At 44.5% G+C, this 16,948-nt stretch overlaps 1 protein-coding gene across 4 annotated transcripts in view; it reads left to right on the plus strand.

The window, feature by feature from the left end:
* Positions 1 to 15,100: 15,100 nt before the first annotated feature.
* TBL1XR1 (TBL1X/Y related 1) overlaps positions 15,101 to 16,948 on the plus strand; it is a 184,937-nt gene continuing 183,089 nt past the window's right edge. For 2 of the 4 annotated variants that reach the window (XM_066241862.1, XM_066241866.1), the window contains exon 1: positions 15,101 to 15,558. The gene's annotated coding sequence lies outside the window, so the exon portion shown is untranslated. Of the gene's footprint in view, positions 15,559 to 16,244; positions 16,315 to 16,948 lie in introns of all 4 variants that reach the window. The other 2 variants (XM_066241863.1, XM_066241867.1) reach the window with 2 other exon arrangements.

Raw genomic sequence — 16,948 nt, forward strand, 5'->3', positions numbered from 1 at the left:
GGCCATTTATCCGGCTGCACTTCCAGAAGGGGCACCTCTTTCATTGGTGGTCAGTGAGAGGATCATAGTTCCCATTGAAATACTGGTCAGTTTGTTGATTTAAATTTACTTGTTCTTTATTTTAAATATTGTATTTGTTCCCGTTTTGTTTTTTTACTTTAAAATATGTGCAGTGTGCATAGGGATTTGTTCATAGTTTTTTTTTATAGTCCGGCCCTCCAACGGTCTGAGGGACAGTGAACTGGCCCCCTGTGTAAAAAGTTTGGGGACCCCTGCTTTAGTGATTACAGTGATTAGCTAAAGACGGGAAGAGAAGACTGTTTTGTGTCTAGTTATGAGACAGATGGTTTGGGCAGTTGGTAGGGCAATGAGCTGTCCCTCTAATAACAAAATATCTAATAAAAAATTTGAAATTACCTGGTTTTACAGCTGATCTTCCTTATTGCATAGCTGGGCTCTTTAAAGGAGACATTAAAGCTGAGAGTCAGGTTTACTAACAGCTATCCTTTCTTCTTGCTGAGGGCAGGCTAGGCTCTTCTCAAAGACATGGAGACATTCCATTTAAGGGTACTGAGAGGGAAAGGTTGCTACTTCGTGTCCCCTGAAATACAGTAATACTGAGGTTCATTGCTCTCCAATATTGTTTCAGGCATCGGTTCCCAAATGGAATGTGGCATGAAACATAATTCTTGCAGAGTTGCTCCCGCATGCAGCTGAGCATGGCATAAAAATCCCCAAAGCCAACCTTCCGGTTGCCAGACCGAGTCAGTCCGGAGGCACGTCTGCAGAACATACCTCAGAGTCACAAAGCGTCACCAGTCGGAATCTGTATGCCCCCTTCCTCATCATAGTGCCCCTCCCACTCCTAGGTGGCCCTGATTTGAGTGAAATGGCCAAATGGAGAGGAGACGGGGTCAGACTCAGGTAAACGGTAGATTTTAAAGATTATTTCCTTAATAATCTTTAAATTGGCAAAGAAGTTGGCAAACTGTAACCCACAGACGAAATCTAGCCACAGCCTGGGGCTTCAAATACATTTTTATGGGATTGGAGCAAACAACAACTGGTAAGGCAAAGCCTAAAATAGTTACTATCTAACCTTTACAATTCAGAAGGCTCCTGTTTCCCATTCTCTGCCTTCACTCCTCAGATTCCTCCGACTCCTCTGTAGGAAGTCTGGGTCTAGTCTCAGCTCCAGGTTTGTTTACTCAGTAATTAGAGCTAATCTTCGTACCTAAGCAAACCCTTTGAACTGACAGCCTTTCCCAGCGGGAGGGAGGACTGCTGTTCTGCCTTTTTCTCTACCTTTCCCCGCCCCCTACTCTGGTCCCCACGGCTTCCACTGTGCACTTTGAAGTGGAGCTGCCCCTTTGCAGGCTGTGGGTACCTCAGCTCTCAGTGCCCTGGGGGCAAGGGTTCCTGCAGCCAGGAGCTTCTGGAGGTCAGGGTTTGGGTATCCTCTGCCAGAGCAGTGCGGAGGTCTGCTCCTTGGGCCTCCCTTGGGTTATGACACCTGTGGTCCTGAGGCAGGATAGCAAGTAGCTAGGGAAAGTCCTTGGCAAGTAGAATGGGGAAACTGAGACAAATGGCTGAACAGACTGCAGAGCAATTTACAGCCAGATGCTGTAATTGCAGTGACCTCCCTAGAGATAACATCTAGGCCTCTCTTGTATTTTAGTTCCAGGCCCCAGGTGGGCGATGCCAGGACCAGCTACAATGACTAATGACTCCCACCCCTGGGGCTAACAATATGAATATTCTATTGACAGCCTTCCCTAAGACCAACCCCTAAACTCGCAGACTTTAAAAAAGTCTCAAAACAAGGACCCCTGGCTCTCCTGGGAGTACACGTCCTGCGTCCTGCGGCCCTTTCCCTTCCACCTTCCCCTCTCCTTCTCACCTCAGGCGTGGATCGCCTAACTTTAAGAGTTCCTCTGAGACTTGCAAACCGGGTAGCAATGTGCAGTGGCAGCTGGTCTGGGGCCAACCCCCTGAACCTGTCTCCAAGGCCCCATTTTCTCTGACCTCCCAGGGAACCAGAGCAGGCCCGCCCAGGCCCATTTCTTCCCTCTAACATTTCTAGAGAGAGTCAAAGCAGCCCCGCCTCGGCTCTCCTGTTGTCTCCAATATCCTAAGCCTTCCTTGTTTCACTGTCCCGAGCTTTAATAAACATACTCTCAAAATCACCTGGATGCGCAAGGGAGAGGTTGAGGGGAACACGGGAGCGGGGATGCATTCGGGGCGACACTAGAATCTATGTAAACACAATAAATTAAAATCAATAAAAATAAATAAATAAATAAATAATAATACAAAAAAAATCACCTGGACTCATGTTATGAAATTTTTCCTGCATGAAGTCAAGAATCCTCACATTACTGGCTGGCTTTAGGCAGACCTGAAGGGCCAGGTACCCTGTCTGGTAACACTCCTAAGAGACACTTCCCAGGACTGGGCTCAGCTGGTGACCCATAATGCTCTCTGGCTGCCAGCCTTTCAGCACACACCAGACTCAGATCTGTTTGCTGTATAGAGTAGTGGTTAAGGGCATTAACTAAAGCATCCAGATGAAAACCGAGCTGTGACATTACCTAGCTAAGGAACCTCCTGCAAGTCCCTTAATCAGCCTGTGACAGTTTTTTCATCTGTGTACAGGGGATAATAATAGTTCCTCCCTCATCTGGTTATGGCGAGGATTAAATGAGTTAATCTGCATAAAATTGTTTTGAACAAGGCCTAACACATGGTAAGTACTCAATAAAGTGCTAGCTTTTACTACTATTTGATGTTTTGAGGTTAAGCTGTGTGGAGGGCTGGTCTGGGCTCAGGTTTCTACTTCCTCAGGCTCAAGGTGGTGTGTGCTCTCAAACCTAGGCTAGGCCACCCCAAAGGACAGGCAAGACTGTGAAACAGGTCAAGTGCATGTTTGGGCTTTTTTTTTTTCAATGTGTTTAACAGATTTCCTACTCCCTTATTCTCTGTGTCTTTTACCATATAGAATAATAATGACTAAAAGTACTTTTGTTTTTGTTAAGCCAGGAGCCATCATTGTGGCCATTCACATGCAGGTTCTCATTAGATTCGGACAGATGATAATGAAGCAACGGAGCCAAGAACTAGTGGGCCATCATCTTTAATCCTAGCTTGCACCCGGCGGGCAAGTAAAAACACACACTGGGCTCCAAAACCCACTCATTCAGTGCTCACAAAGCTACTGACTTATCCGAGTTTCCTAGAATCAAAGGTTTGTAGCTCACCAGACTTATTCACCTCTGTTCCCCATCTCCTTCTCTCTGCACAAACTGCACAAACTGGCTTCTTCTTCAGCACTCTGCCATCTTAGCTGCTTCTCCTGACCTCCTCCACGTGGCCTTTCCCTGTTCTCCTCTCTGCTCTCCTCTCTGCTCTCCTCTAATGCTAATCTCAGGAACTGAGAGAGCAAGCTCCCAGTCTGCCCCTCTTTATAGTGCAGAAATCAAAACATTTAATCCAATATACAAAATAGGGAAGTCTCTGATACAAAGTTCACCCCACATCAAAAAGAGTGGGAAAGGCTTAGTCCTAATACCAAGCCCTAATACCAGGCAGGCTACAAGGATCCTGCCTGCCCACAGCCCACCCCCAACACACATCAACATCACCTGGGCGATGGCTTCCACATGGGCAGTGCCATTTTTAACAAAGTGAGCATAATATATTTTATCTGCCCAACACTTTTGTATGCAAATTGTAATCTGCTACCAGAAACTTTTCATTTGTGGTATACAACAGCGCTATGAAACAGCTGGCACATTGTAGGCACCCATAACCGCTGACCAAATGAGAAAGATGAGCCCAGAGCCTGCCAGGAGGCAGAATGATTGGGTATGGCTGACCAGTCAGTGGTCATGCACAACTGGTTGATAAATATTTTGAACATCTACTCTGAAACAATAAGTGTGATCCCTATATTATCAATGAGGATGCTGAGTTATCGAGTTGTTTGTTACTTGGTATAAGATCACACAGCAACCAGGGTAGACCTACATCTAGAAGCCAGATCCCCTGGTCCTAAGCTAGGCCTGTGGCTGATATACCTACTACTAAATATGCATAAAAATCAAGTTTGTTTTATTTGATTCTGATAACAACCTGGGTAACGACATGCAGTCTTCCCAGCATTTTGCTTGTTAAGGTAACAGTATTAGAAGGCTGGTAAGGGGAGGAGTTCTCTGCATTCTGTGTAGCCCGCCCTCCCAATGAAAAGTGACTTCCCAGATTGTGGGAAGAAGGTGAATGAGCACAAAGTGCTCAGTGACTTCCCCACTTTTTTTTTTTAAAGTGGGGGGGGGGGCCTTGCCTCAGGACACAAACGCCCTTTGCTCCTGGGTAGACAGTTTACCCTGGGGGAAGGACTGTTCAGTTCCGACTGTGGCTGGGTGAGATAAGTTTAGGAAAATTTTAGAAAGCCCATTAATTGTATAACTAACATTTGATCCCTCAATAAATAAGTAAAAGATAAATAAAAACATTTTACCAAATACAAACGCAATATACCAGTATTCCACAGAATACTAGGTATGCAAAAATTTGAAAATCTTTAAAAAGGGAGTTCAATGGGTTTGAGAGGCTTTTATATGGCAAGGCTTCTTGGTCTTTTAATATGCTAATAAACACTACAAATCTCTAGAAGGTGCATTTGACGTGTGAGATTTTCCAAACTTCTTTAATGTTGGAACCTTTTAATCCCCAAAGCACAGGCTATGTACCTATGATAAGTGGAACACAGTTGGAGAAATCTTGACATAAAAACATGATAGTAGCCCTGGCTACATCTTGGTTGGTTGGAGCATTGTCCCGGATCACGCAGTTTGCTGGGTTCAATTCCTCGGTTAGGGCACATAAAGGAGCAGCTCGGTGTTTCTGTATCTCTCTCTCTCTCCCTCTCTCTCTCTCTCTCTCTCTCTCTCTCTCCCTCTCTCTGCTTCTCTCAAACCAACCAACCAACCAACCAACCAAAAAAACAAAACAAAACAAAAAAACCATGATAGAAATTATGGGGAAAAAAAGGAAAGGAAAAGGCAGTTATCTACTGTTGGTCAAATAAGTTTGTAAATATGATATATAGGTTTGCTCGCTTATAGTTTGCATTGGGTGTGGGGGACAGGCTGTAAGCAGGCAGGATTGTTATAGCCTAAGCCTTAATTTTAAGACTAAGCCTTTTCCACCCTAAGTGACTTTGTATCAGAGATGGAAGTTTGTATATTAAAGGTTTTGATTTCTACACTATAAAATGGGGCAGACTGGGAGCTTGCACTCTCTCAGTTCCTGAGATTAGCATTAGATAGGAGAACAGAAAAAGGCCACGTGGGGGGAAAGGAGAAGCAGCCAAGATGGTGGAGTGCTGAAGGAGAAGCCAGTTAATGCAGAGTTTGTGCAGAGAAGGAGATGAGGAACAGAGGTGAATAAGGCTGGTGAGGTAGAAATCTTTGATTCTAGGAAACTCGGATAAGTCAGTGGCTTTGGAAGCCCTGAATGGAAAGGGAAGTGTTTTCCCACTGTGTGTATTTCTTTTTTTTTTTTTTTACAGAGACAGAGAGAGTCAGAAGGATAGACAGGGACAGACAGACAGGAATGGAGAGAGATGAGAAGCATCAATCATTAGTTTTTCGTTGCGTGTTGCAACTTCTTAGTTGTTCATTGATTGCTCTCTCATATGTGCCCTGACTGCGGGCCTTCAGCAGACCGAGCAACCCCCTGCTGGAGCCAGCGACCCTGGGTCCAAGCTGGTGAGCTTTTTTTTGCTGAAGCCAGATGAGCTCGCGCTCAAGCTGGCGACCTCGGGGTCTCGAACCTGGGTCCTTCCACATCCCAGTCCAACACTCTATCCACTGCGCCACCGCCTGGTCAGGCCCACTGTGTGTATTTCTTGCCCGCCGGTGCAAGCTAGGATTAAAGCTAATGGTCCACCAGTTCTTGGCTTCGTTGTTTTATTACTGTCTGCTGAACCAAATGTGAACCTGCATGGGCCAGATGGCTCGGATGGTGGCCGTGGCTACTGGCTTTACAGCTACCAAAAGATATTTAGGGCATTGTGCTCAAATAGTGAAGTCAGCTCACTTTCTAGTGGCTACAGAGTCATGCACCACAGAATGATGTTTCCCTCAACAGGTGGACCACATATAATCTTCCATAAGATTATAATGGAGCTGAAAATGTTCTACTGCCTAGTGATATCACAGACATCATAAATGTCATAGCACATTACTCTCGTTTGTGGTGATGACTCGGGTGTAAACCAACCTACTGTGCTGCCATTCATATAACAGTGTAGCAATATAATATGTACAGTACAAAATACTCGCTAATGATCATAAATGACTATGTTACTGGTTTATGTATTTACCATACTGTCATTTTTATTGTTATTTAGAGAGTACTCTTTCTACTTACAAAAAAAAAAAAAGGCTTGCCATAAAACAGTGTGCTGTGATATAATGGCAGCAGCCTCATACAGCCCAGGTTTACTGTGTCTCTTGGTTGCATCATTTTCTCATGTGCTTAAGTTAATCTCATGTTTTATAAATTTAGTGTAGCCTACATGTAGTGTTTATAAAGTCCTCAGTAGTGCACAATTGTTGGTCAAATAAGTTTTTAAATATGATATATGTTTGCTTGCTTATAGTTTGCATTGAGTTTGGGGGACAGTCTGTAAGCAGGCAGGGACGTTATAGCCTAAAGCTTAGTTTTAAGATTAAGCCTTTCCCACTCCCCCCCCTTTTTTTTTTTTACAGAGCCAGAGAGAGAGCCAGAGAGAGGGATAGTCAGGGACAGACAGACAGGAATGGAGAGTTGAGAAGAATCAATCATTAGTTTTTTGTTGCGCGTTGCGACACCTTAGTTGTTCATTGATTGCTTTCTCATATGTGCCTTGACCGCGGGCCTTCAGCAGACCGAGTAGCCCCTTGCTCGAGCCAGTAACCTTGGGTCCAAGCTGGTGAGCTTTTGCTCAAACCAGATGAGGCCACGCTCAAGCTGGCAACCTTGGGGTCTCGAACCTGGGTCCTCTGCATCCCAGTCTGACGCTCTACTGTGCAATCTCCTGGTCAGTCTCCCACCCATTTTGATGTGAGGTGGTGCACTCTCATGAGGAATCCCATTATGCCTCAGATAAGTGACTTTGTATCAGAGACTTCCTTGTTTGTGTATTGGATTAAAGGTTTTGATTTCTATACTATAAAGTGGGGCAGACTGGGAGCTTGCTCTCTCTCGGTTCCTGAGATTAGCATTAGAGCAGAGAGCAGAGAAAGGAGAACAGATAAAGGTCATGTGGAAAAGAGGAGAAGCAGTCAAGATGGCAGAATGCTAAAGGAGAAGCCAGTTTGTGCAGAGTTTGTGCAGAGAAAAGGAGATGGGAAACAGAGGTGAATAAGTCTGGTGAGCCTTCGATTCTAGGAAACTCGGATAAGTCAGTAGCTTTGTGAGCACTGAATGAGTAGGCTGTGGAGCCCAGTGTGTGTTTTTATTTGCCCGCCGGGTGCAAGCTAGGATTAAAGCTAATGGCCCACCAGTTCTTGGTTCCCTTGTTTTATTACCGTCTGTCCAAATCAAAGGTGAACCTGCATGGGCCAGGCTGCTGTGATGGTGGCTGTGGCTACTGGCTTTATAGCAGTAATGTCCTAGGTCTTCACGTGCACTCACTGCTCATTCTCTGACCCAGAAGAACTTGTAGTCCTGCAAGTTCCATTCATGGTAAGGGCCCTATAAAGGTGTAGCATTTTTACCTTTTCACTGTATTTTTACCTCTTCTATATTTAGGTACACAAATACTTACCATTGTGTTCCAACTGCCTACAGTATTCAGTACAGTAATCACTGGACAGGTTTGTGGCTGAGGAGCTATAGGATATACCATATAGCCTAGGGGTACAGTAGGCTAAACCAAGTAGGTTTGTGTAAGCGCACTCCATGATATTCACACAACAATGAAACGACCTAATGACACATCTCTCAGAACATATCCTGGTTGTTAAGTGGAGCTTGACTGTAATAAGGTTTTGGGGTCGGTGTGTGTATCTGTGTGTGTGTGTGTTCAAAACTGCAGAGCCAGCTATAGACAGGAGAGCATGAACAGTTAATTTCTATAAAAATTATAGCCCTATCAGAAGGAAAAAATGAAAATAATTCAAATTCATAGTAAAATGAAGAATATAAATTGGTTAAACTCAGCTCTGTGTGTCAACAATTTACCAGTAGGGGTACAAATTCAAATCATTTGGAAGAAATAGATGCAGCCAGAATCTGTGGACAGAACTGTGGTGAGACCCCCCCCATTTGAAAGCAAGAAGAACTTGGGGTTCCCATAGGTGGGTATTAAGGATGGTTTAGCATGTCTTATCAACTGGGAGAAATACTACCCTGATGTATGCATCTCCAGCCAGAGCCTCTCAGAATAAGCCACTCAACTCAGCCTACCGGAAAGGCACCCCAACTCAACAGAGTCAACAGAATTCTTTATTTAAAGCATACATTTCTTTTAGCCGCAGGCAAGCATAAAGTTGAGTAAAGGAATATAGTAAGCTCCTAAAATTACTTTATTTTTAATTTAGAAATAACCTTTGCATTTTTGTATTCAGTATTTTAAACATTTGTAATGTTTTGTTTCCTGAAGGTAATTTTACATTTTAGAATGTCTTAACAGGTTATCCTTGTGCCATTTTAAAATATCTAAATGAGTCCTGTAATTGATTTAGATATGAGATTTTTGAAAATAAATGAGAATTTTATTAAATCTATAAACCTTTTTCTAACATTGAATGGAATTTAAGCTTCATATTTTATAAAATTAGTGTATTATATTTATGAACGTTACTTAATTACTTGTGATTTTTGTTGAGCAATTGAAGCATTTTAAAAAGAAGACTGAATATGTTGAATGTATAAATGCAGTTTAATAATTCAAGGGAGTTTAATTAATCAAACTGTAAACATTCCCTTAGAGGGGAGAGTTAGATTTGGATCTTGAAATTCAAAGCTTGAAAGAAAATTAGCTTATCAAGTTTGTAATAAACGAAACTGAATTCCAGTGGATTGTTTCTGTTGCCCACAAAACCTGTCTGTAAGAACACTCCACACCCAAATTGCCCTGTGATGGCAGGGAGGTGGCATGAGAGGCAGGGAGGAAGTGGGACAAAGGTTTTGCTTGTGTAATCAGCAGATACACTAATAGTGTCAAAGAGTACAACAGCGAATCCAATTGATTAATTATAACCCATCTGCATTCAATAAACACTTTTTGAGATTCTGATGTAGGAAATGTGGGTTATATAAATGTAACTGAGATGGGGTTCTTCTCCTCAAGCAGTTTCTCCTTTTACCACTTTGCATTTCTCTGCTCTCCTCATGCAGTGAGACTTTTCAGCAAACACTTGCACTTTCTTGCCTTGACCTGCTTAGTTTCACTTGGTTGAAAAATAGACGCTGCACTCAGAAAACACTGAGTTCAAATCCTCATTTGCCATTTCCAGCCTGACCTTTAGGAAAGCTGTCTGGTCTCATTACTTTAGTTTCCTCATGTAGTAAACTGAGATAACATTATTTACCTCTCCAGGTTGTTGAGAAAATTAAGACAACAAAAATAAAACTGCTTGGCAACATGCTCAATAAATGACAGCAATTAATTTACCTATGGTTTCCATCAGTGTTCTTGCCCAGACAGTATGTCACCTTATGTTCCCCTATGATAAAATGTTTTCGATTTCTGATCACATCAAAAGCAGGGAAGCATTGGTAATAAAAGAAAACATTTAGGGCAGCAGATAACTGGAAGTAACAGAAAATTTTTCTTTACCCCTACTCACTCTAGTTCATTGTATCTGGACCTACGATTCCAAATATTATTACTGACGTGTCCCAAAATTCTATTTCCAGCTCTGATACCTCCTCTGAACGGCAAATTAGTTTATCTAGCTTCCCATCCTGTTCTTCACGGGATATCCAACAGGCCCATCAAATTCTAAAACAAAAATCCTTAATTTTTCTCTCATTAACTTTCTCCTCTTCCAGCCTCTATTTCAATAGAAGGCAACTCTATTCTTCTACTTTTTTGGTCTGAAATTTTGGCATCATTACTTAAAATGTATAGAGTGTAGCTTCTTTGAGCTAGCTCCTTCCAGCATTACCCTGCTACGTTCTCTCCTTGGGATCTGTGCACTGGGTCCTCTGACTAGCTGTTCTCCTTGCTCTGCTGTGCTATTGCACTGGGTCCTCTGACTAGCTGTTCTCCTTGCTCTGCTGTGCTATTGCACTGGGTCCTCTGACTAGCTGTTCTCCTTGCTCTGCTGTGCTATTGCACTGGGTCCTCTGACTAGCTGTTCTCCTTGCTCTGCTGTGCTATTGCACTGTGCCCCTGACTAGCTGTTCTCCTTGCTCTGCTGTGCTATTGCACTGTGCCCCTGACTGTTTTCCTTGCTCTGCTGTGCTATTGCACTGGGTCCTCTGAATGGCACAGGTCTTTTAAAACAGAGGATCATGGCACTTCTGCTTTCAAAATCTTCCACTGGTTTCCCATCTCACAAGAAGAAAAAGGCCTTTCACATCTGACCCCTGGCTCCCTCCCCTGCCATGCCTTCGCTTACTTCATGCCACCAGTCAACTGGCACTATTTTTATTCCTAGAATACAGCACACTTGCTTTTACCTCAGTTCCTTTGTGCTTGATATACCCTCTGCTTGGACTGATTCTTGTTATGCTATTAGCACACTCACCCACTTGTGTCATTTCATTTTCTGCTCACATTTACCTTAAGTGAGCAGTCTTCTTTAAAGTAACATACACTTTCAACCTCCTCCCCACCTTGTTTTACATAAGCTTGGTACCTGTCCTTTACCTGACTTGCTAGCAGCTAGGGGTAGCCATGGCTCAAGTTTTGGCCAATGGAGTAGAAATGGAAATGATAATTGGTAAGTCAGGACAAGTCCTGAAAGAGAATGCATAAGGCCGCAAATTGCTCCTTTTAAGCCTGGTGGCTGGAATTTGAATGTTTCCATCAGTGATATCACATTTGAATGTGATAGCAGGAGCTAGAAAAGCCATCTTAGACTGCCAGATGGAAGATGTGTTTTGAGACAGTAGAGAAATCTGGACCTTTAACACCTTATCAGCTTTGGAATGCTTACATTTGAATGGCCTCCTAAGAGAATAAGCTTTTACCTTGTTCAAGCCACTTTCATATTACCTTTGTTATAGAAGTCAAACTATAGACTAATACAGACATGTTTTTTTTTTTCAAGTCTGACTGCCCTCCCTACCCCCACCCAAAATGGGACTGAAGTGTAAATTCCGTGAAAGTGGAAGAAAGCTGTTTGGTTCACAATAAACAGCTTTCTGAACAGTGTACACTAAGCATTTAGTAAATGAGTGTTGAATGACTGAGCGGCAAAACTACCGACATAATGGAAGGCCTTGACTGTTGCCCTGGGGAAGCACATGGCTGGTCAGCATAAGTAAGTGATTGGTACTGTGTGTGGCTGATTTTCTGTTCTGACTGGAGCACAAAGACAGGATACAACCTGCTATTTCCATTATCGGAGAGGCATAAATACTTGTAGGATGGTTGTGTGTTTCTTTTGTAATTTAAATGAAGGCTCCCAAGTAAAGTTCACGGTTGTAATGAAATCGGGTCACAGAGTCATGGAAAATTGTGACAAGGTTCACACTGATGAGGAAAGGTCACAAGTCGCATGCTAAGCACGGATGAAGAAAGGGAACCTGTGTGCAAAGATCTCGAGATGTGTGGCCAAGATGTGCATCAGCGCAGATGGCAAAAGCTGATAGCTGAAAGAACCACAGACAAAGAATTGCACAAGCTGAGTCAGAATGAAAGACACATCACAGGGTAACAGCAAGATGCTTGGGGGCAAACGCTACAGACATAAAGCCACCAGGTTCCTGGGTGAGTAAGAATATAAAATGATTTATAGTGCCAGGATAATATTTTTGGTATCAAATATCTTTTTCATGCTATTAAGTTTGTTTTGAACACATTAATTACATAGATCAACCAATGCAAACAACTTAAACCATCATGGTGGCTTAAAAATATATATATGGGAACCAGATCCCGTGGGCCTGGGATTAAATCACCTTAGCTTTAAAATGTTCTATTTCCTGAGTGATGAAAGTTGAAAAGGTGTAGGCTATCTTGCCATACCACACCCCTGGGTGTACTATTACTGAAATAAAACAAGTCAAGATTTGTTTAGTAATTTTATAATATATATGTAACTTCTGGTAATAGTTACTGGTATGAGGTTTCTCTTTGTTCAGTAATTAGCTAGAAAGTTCAAGAGAGCTTTCTTAATAATGTTCCTCTTTGCTTGAGAATTTCTTAGTAACAGAGTAATTTCTCCTTTCTAGAAACATAACACTCATTCAAAGCATAAGGGTAGTTTTTAGATTAGGACAAAGCACTGAAAATTAGTAACAATAGTTACTTCTTTGTCCTTTACCTCTTTCTTGTGTCTAATTATTGCTTGAATTTTGGTGAGGCCTTTCTTCTTGTATAGTGGATGTATTAGGATGACTGAGGGTAGAGTTAACTATACATGCCACCTTCATATGGTGGCTCATTTATCTGAGGATTTCATGTTACAGCCATACCGCCATTTCAGATAGGACCCAGAATATATCAATGAAAGTGATCAAAATATGGTTTCATTGAAAACTCCTTCACGGGGAAAATCAAGGCTTTTCTATGTCTAGTGCTTTTTAAGTCTTTTCAGTGAACATGGCAGGTGACATGCCCTTTACTGGAGCTAGTTGATGATACAGGTCCCTCTTTTGGTGATTTTTATCATGATATGCAAGTTAATTAATTTATGCACAGAAATACCTCATAAACTACAAGTATGTAAAAAACACACGGATTATTATCATTATAACTTCAGTTAGAAAAAAAAAGGCAACTTGGTATGGCATATAAACTTCAGGCTGGAAGCCTCATACCCTATAAAATTGAGAAGGATGGGCCTACCCTCGTAGAGAGAAAGGGGTCATTTTGAGAGAGAATGGGGATGGTTGTTGAAGACCCTAATAAGAATCATGTAGTTGGGAAGTTCACAATCACTGGAAGGATGGTTTGATTTTTACATAGTAGCTGCTGCCTGAAGAAGACCCATGCATGCAATGCTAAACTTCAGAAACAATCTAGGCTAATAAGAGTTGTTTCACAGGGTGGAAGAGATAATGAACCCTAATTGTACTGAGATAGTTTACTTAGTGAAGAGAGGATTATGTTTAGTAACCTACTATAACATTAATCAACTCTTTAAAAAATTAAAACACACAGGAAACTACTGTATTCTCATCACTTCTGAAATAGTCTTTGCAAAAGTGCTAGTTCTGCAGTAAATAAGCCCTGGTTTTAGAATCTTACTGAAAGCAAAACTCGCTTTCCGTGTGCTGTTTCCCTGTACACTCAACGCAGTGTTTTGGAAACCTGCAGTTATCTAAATTCCCATCGGGTGACATTGTTTAATCTAACATTCCCTCTTTCATACATGAAGATAGCTCCAAGGACAGATCCACCAAGATCCTTTGAACTCTACGGGGGGTTGGGAGGGAGTTTCCAATCCCACTCCTTTTCCTCTGATGGTTTTCCTGCCCTCCATTTCCCCGTGCTGGTCAGGAGAGCCTCTGGATGCTCCCCCTTACCCCAATCAAGGGCTAATCTGGGGAAACAGCCTTTGACCTTGGCTATAAAAGCACCTGTCTAATCATTGAGTTTATTAGGCCACCCGCAGTACATGCAGTCCAGATGCATGAAAATTACTTTAAATGAACTTTTTTGAGGTGTGTTTGAAAATTTAGGTCTCTGATTTTGAGAAAAAAAGACTTCCTTAAAATAACGACTACACTTATTTTCAAATATTGTGATCAAAGTATGAAAACACAACCCTGCACATAAAGAAGGCTGCAAAAATGTTACTTTGAAGACAGTAATCATTGAAAATAACACGAAACAGGTTTCTTTCAGGTCATATCTTAAAAGGGTAGTTGCTTTTTATGTCTTAGGCTTATACATTTGGTCTTAAAAGAGCCTGACCCCTGCTTTCTGAAGGCCTTAGGAAGATTAACACATTTGTTTTAAAAACTGTGAGGTGCCAGCCTTTTTAAAAACAACCGGCTGCAACCCTTTCTCCAATCATACTGTCACAACATCCCTCATTTGAGGTGTACTTTCTTTATAAACCACCTTGATTTCTACACACATGCAAAAAGTACACAAAATGGGTAAACTTCTACCGTGGATACTACATATCTTTAGTAATCACTTATTTTTTGTGTGTGTGTGAAATAGGAACTGATCGAGCAAACCTTTCAAACAGACTCACCAGAAGATAAATATCACCATATGTTTGATTCACAGTACACTTTGGGCATAAACACTTCAATTACAGCTTCGTGTTTAGTATCAAAAACCTTTACTTGTGTGCGCATTTTCTTTACAGAGCCCGTGCTCTGGATTACATTTTGAAAATTGCTTATTACAGATAAAGCACCTTTCCAGGTACGCTTCTGAGAAACATGTATTTTAGGCACACAAGGCTGCGCGCACATCTTCACACACAAACGTCCATATGATGCCTGCGCCGCGCTCCCGGCACACGCCTACTGCGTGTGTGTGCTCGGCCGCGCACCCGCGCAGGGACAGGCTGCCCGGACACGCGGGGGCCCCGTCGGCCTCCCCAGCAAACTTCATCGGCCTTGCCACCCTGGCTGCGGCGAGCGCCGCGCGGCCCACACCCACCCGAGCCGCTGGGCACCCGGCCGCGCGCGGCGGTGGGGGCGGGGCGGCCAGTGCCCCCGAGGCGCCTCCGAGCGCCCGCGGGTCTTTCTCTTTATTTTTGAAAGACTGCGCCGCACACACCCAACCCCAGCGCTACCGCGGCGGGCGGCGGGCGGGCGGGCGAGAAGCGAGGCCAGCAGAGCCCCCAGCCCCACCCCAGCCGCGCCGCCGCCGCCGCCTCCCCGCGTCCGCGCCGCCCCTCCCCCGCCGGCCCCTCCCCCGCGTGCCCGCCCGGCGCAGGCCGCTCGGGTTTGTTTTGCTGCGCGGCCGCCGCCGCCGCCGCCGCCGCCGCGGGCCTCGCGAGCTCATTTGTGCCTGGCTGGTCCCCATTCCTCTCTCCCCAGTGTTGAGTGTCTGAGCCGTTGGCTGCTCCGAACCGTTTGGCTCTTTCCCTTAGTAACAGCTTTTACCTTCTGCCTCAATTCCTCTCTCAGCTCGCGCCCTTCCCCCGCGCGCGGCTCCCCCCACCGCCAGCCGCGTGCGCCCCCGCCCCTCCCCCCGCGGCGGGAGCACCTCCGTCCGCCACCTGGGGACCCGCGCGGCGCTCCTCGCCCCCGCCCGCGCAGCGCCCATCCCCCGCGCCCTCCGCTCGCCGGGGTTATAATTGCCTCTCACCCCCCGGAGGGGTTATTTTGGGGGTGGTTGGAGGCGGCGGCGGCGGCGAGGAGGGGAATTTCCTTGTGCCTCCATTCCCGGGAGGGGGGAGCGGCGTCAGAGGCTACCGTTTCCAGGTAAGCGTTGGGGGCCGGACCCTGGGGTGGAGGCGGCCGCGGGGCCCGGGGTGGGGGGCGCGGGCGGAGGCGGCCGGGGGGCGCCGGGCAGCGGGGGAGCGGGCGCAACTGGAACATGCATTTTTCAACTTGGCCCTTTGGGGAGCCGGGGCTTGGGTGGGGGAGGGGAAGGCATTTAGGGTGTCCCATCCCCCCCTTCCTCTCTTAGGATTCTTTGAAATGCTCACGTGCCTGCCCAACCCCTACTCTCTCCTGGTCTTGGGGGATTCTTACCCTTATTATGTTGTCCCCGAAAATGTGCAGCAGGGCCTTCTCCCCCTCTTCCACCCTTCGTGCATTTACACCCCCTTTTTGTGTGTGTTTGTGTGGGGGGGAGGCTTTCAGAAACAATTTGCAGCAAATTGAATCAAGGAGCCATTATGAGGCCGACTCCTTTATAGCCTATTTTTAGCAGAGGAGAGGGATCTTTTTGGTGCATATTATTTTGTTAAACCTTCGGCGGCAATGGAAATGTGGTTCCCTCCTTGGGCGCAGGTCGGGCCCAGGAGTGGCGACCCCGGCCGGCGTGCCGGGGGGCTGCGGGCGGCTGTCGCGGGCGGGGGCGCCGGCGGGGGAGGGGCGCGGGGCTGTGGGGCCGCACTTCTGGACTTGTTTTTTTGTGACTTAGTGCTTTTTGTCGTCCTAAGGAGGTATTTTGAGTTTCTTTGAAGTTGGGCTCAGAAGTGTGGAATTGGCAAAGTTATTGCCAGCTTCCTGGTAAGTTTTGGGTGGCACAGAGTCACATTATTTTCTGACAGTGTAAAGGCCACGTTGTGTGGGGTGGTTTCTCGGTTACTTCCTCTTTGCAATCGATGTCATTTTTTGAACTGAAACAGACTTTGATTTAAGTGAATTATTAATCTTAAATGGCAGCTCGAGGGAAGCCATGCATGTGCTAACATGTTCAGTATTTTTGGAAGTTCTTAAATTTGCTGATACAGGCATCACTTTGCAGTGGCAACCGAGATTAAATGTAGGTTGTGGAAATGGTGTGTTTTATGTAAAATGTGGGTTGCAGTGTCTCTTTAAAAATGCTTCTGTTCGGTTATCTAATAACATTGTCTAAAGTAATTTGGTGATTGTAAATGACAAGATTTGGAACCTAGTGAAAAACTAGATTTTCTTCAGTGTCTGGAGTTCACTTAAAACCTTGACGGTGCAGGCACCGAGGTGAATAGTTTTAGTACCTATGTGTTTTACAGTTGACTTAGGGAAGTTTACTATTGGCTTTCTTGTTTACCAAACAGGAACCTTATGTTGATCTAAACAAGCTTCCTAATAAAATATGGTGGGTGAATTGGTGGGTTATTTTTAGTCTAAATAGTTTTGTGCTCCCCCATCTAATTAAGTA

The sequence above is a fragment of the Saccopteryx bilineata genome, chromosome 8 (genome assembly GCF_036850765.1).
Source record: "Saccopteryx bilineata isolate mSacBil1 chromosome 8, mSacBil1_pri_phased_curated, whole genome shotgun sequence".
Lineage (NCBI taxonomy): Eukaryota > Metazoa > Chordata > Mammalia > Chiroptera > Emballonuridae > Saccopteryx > Saccopteryx bilineata.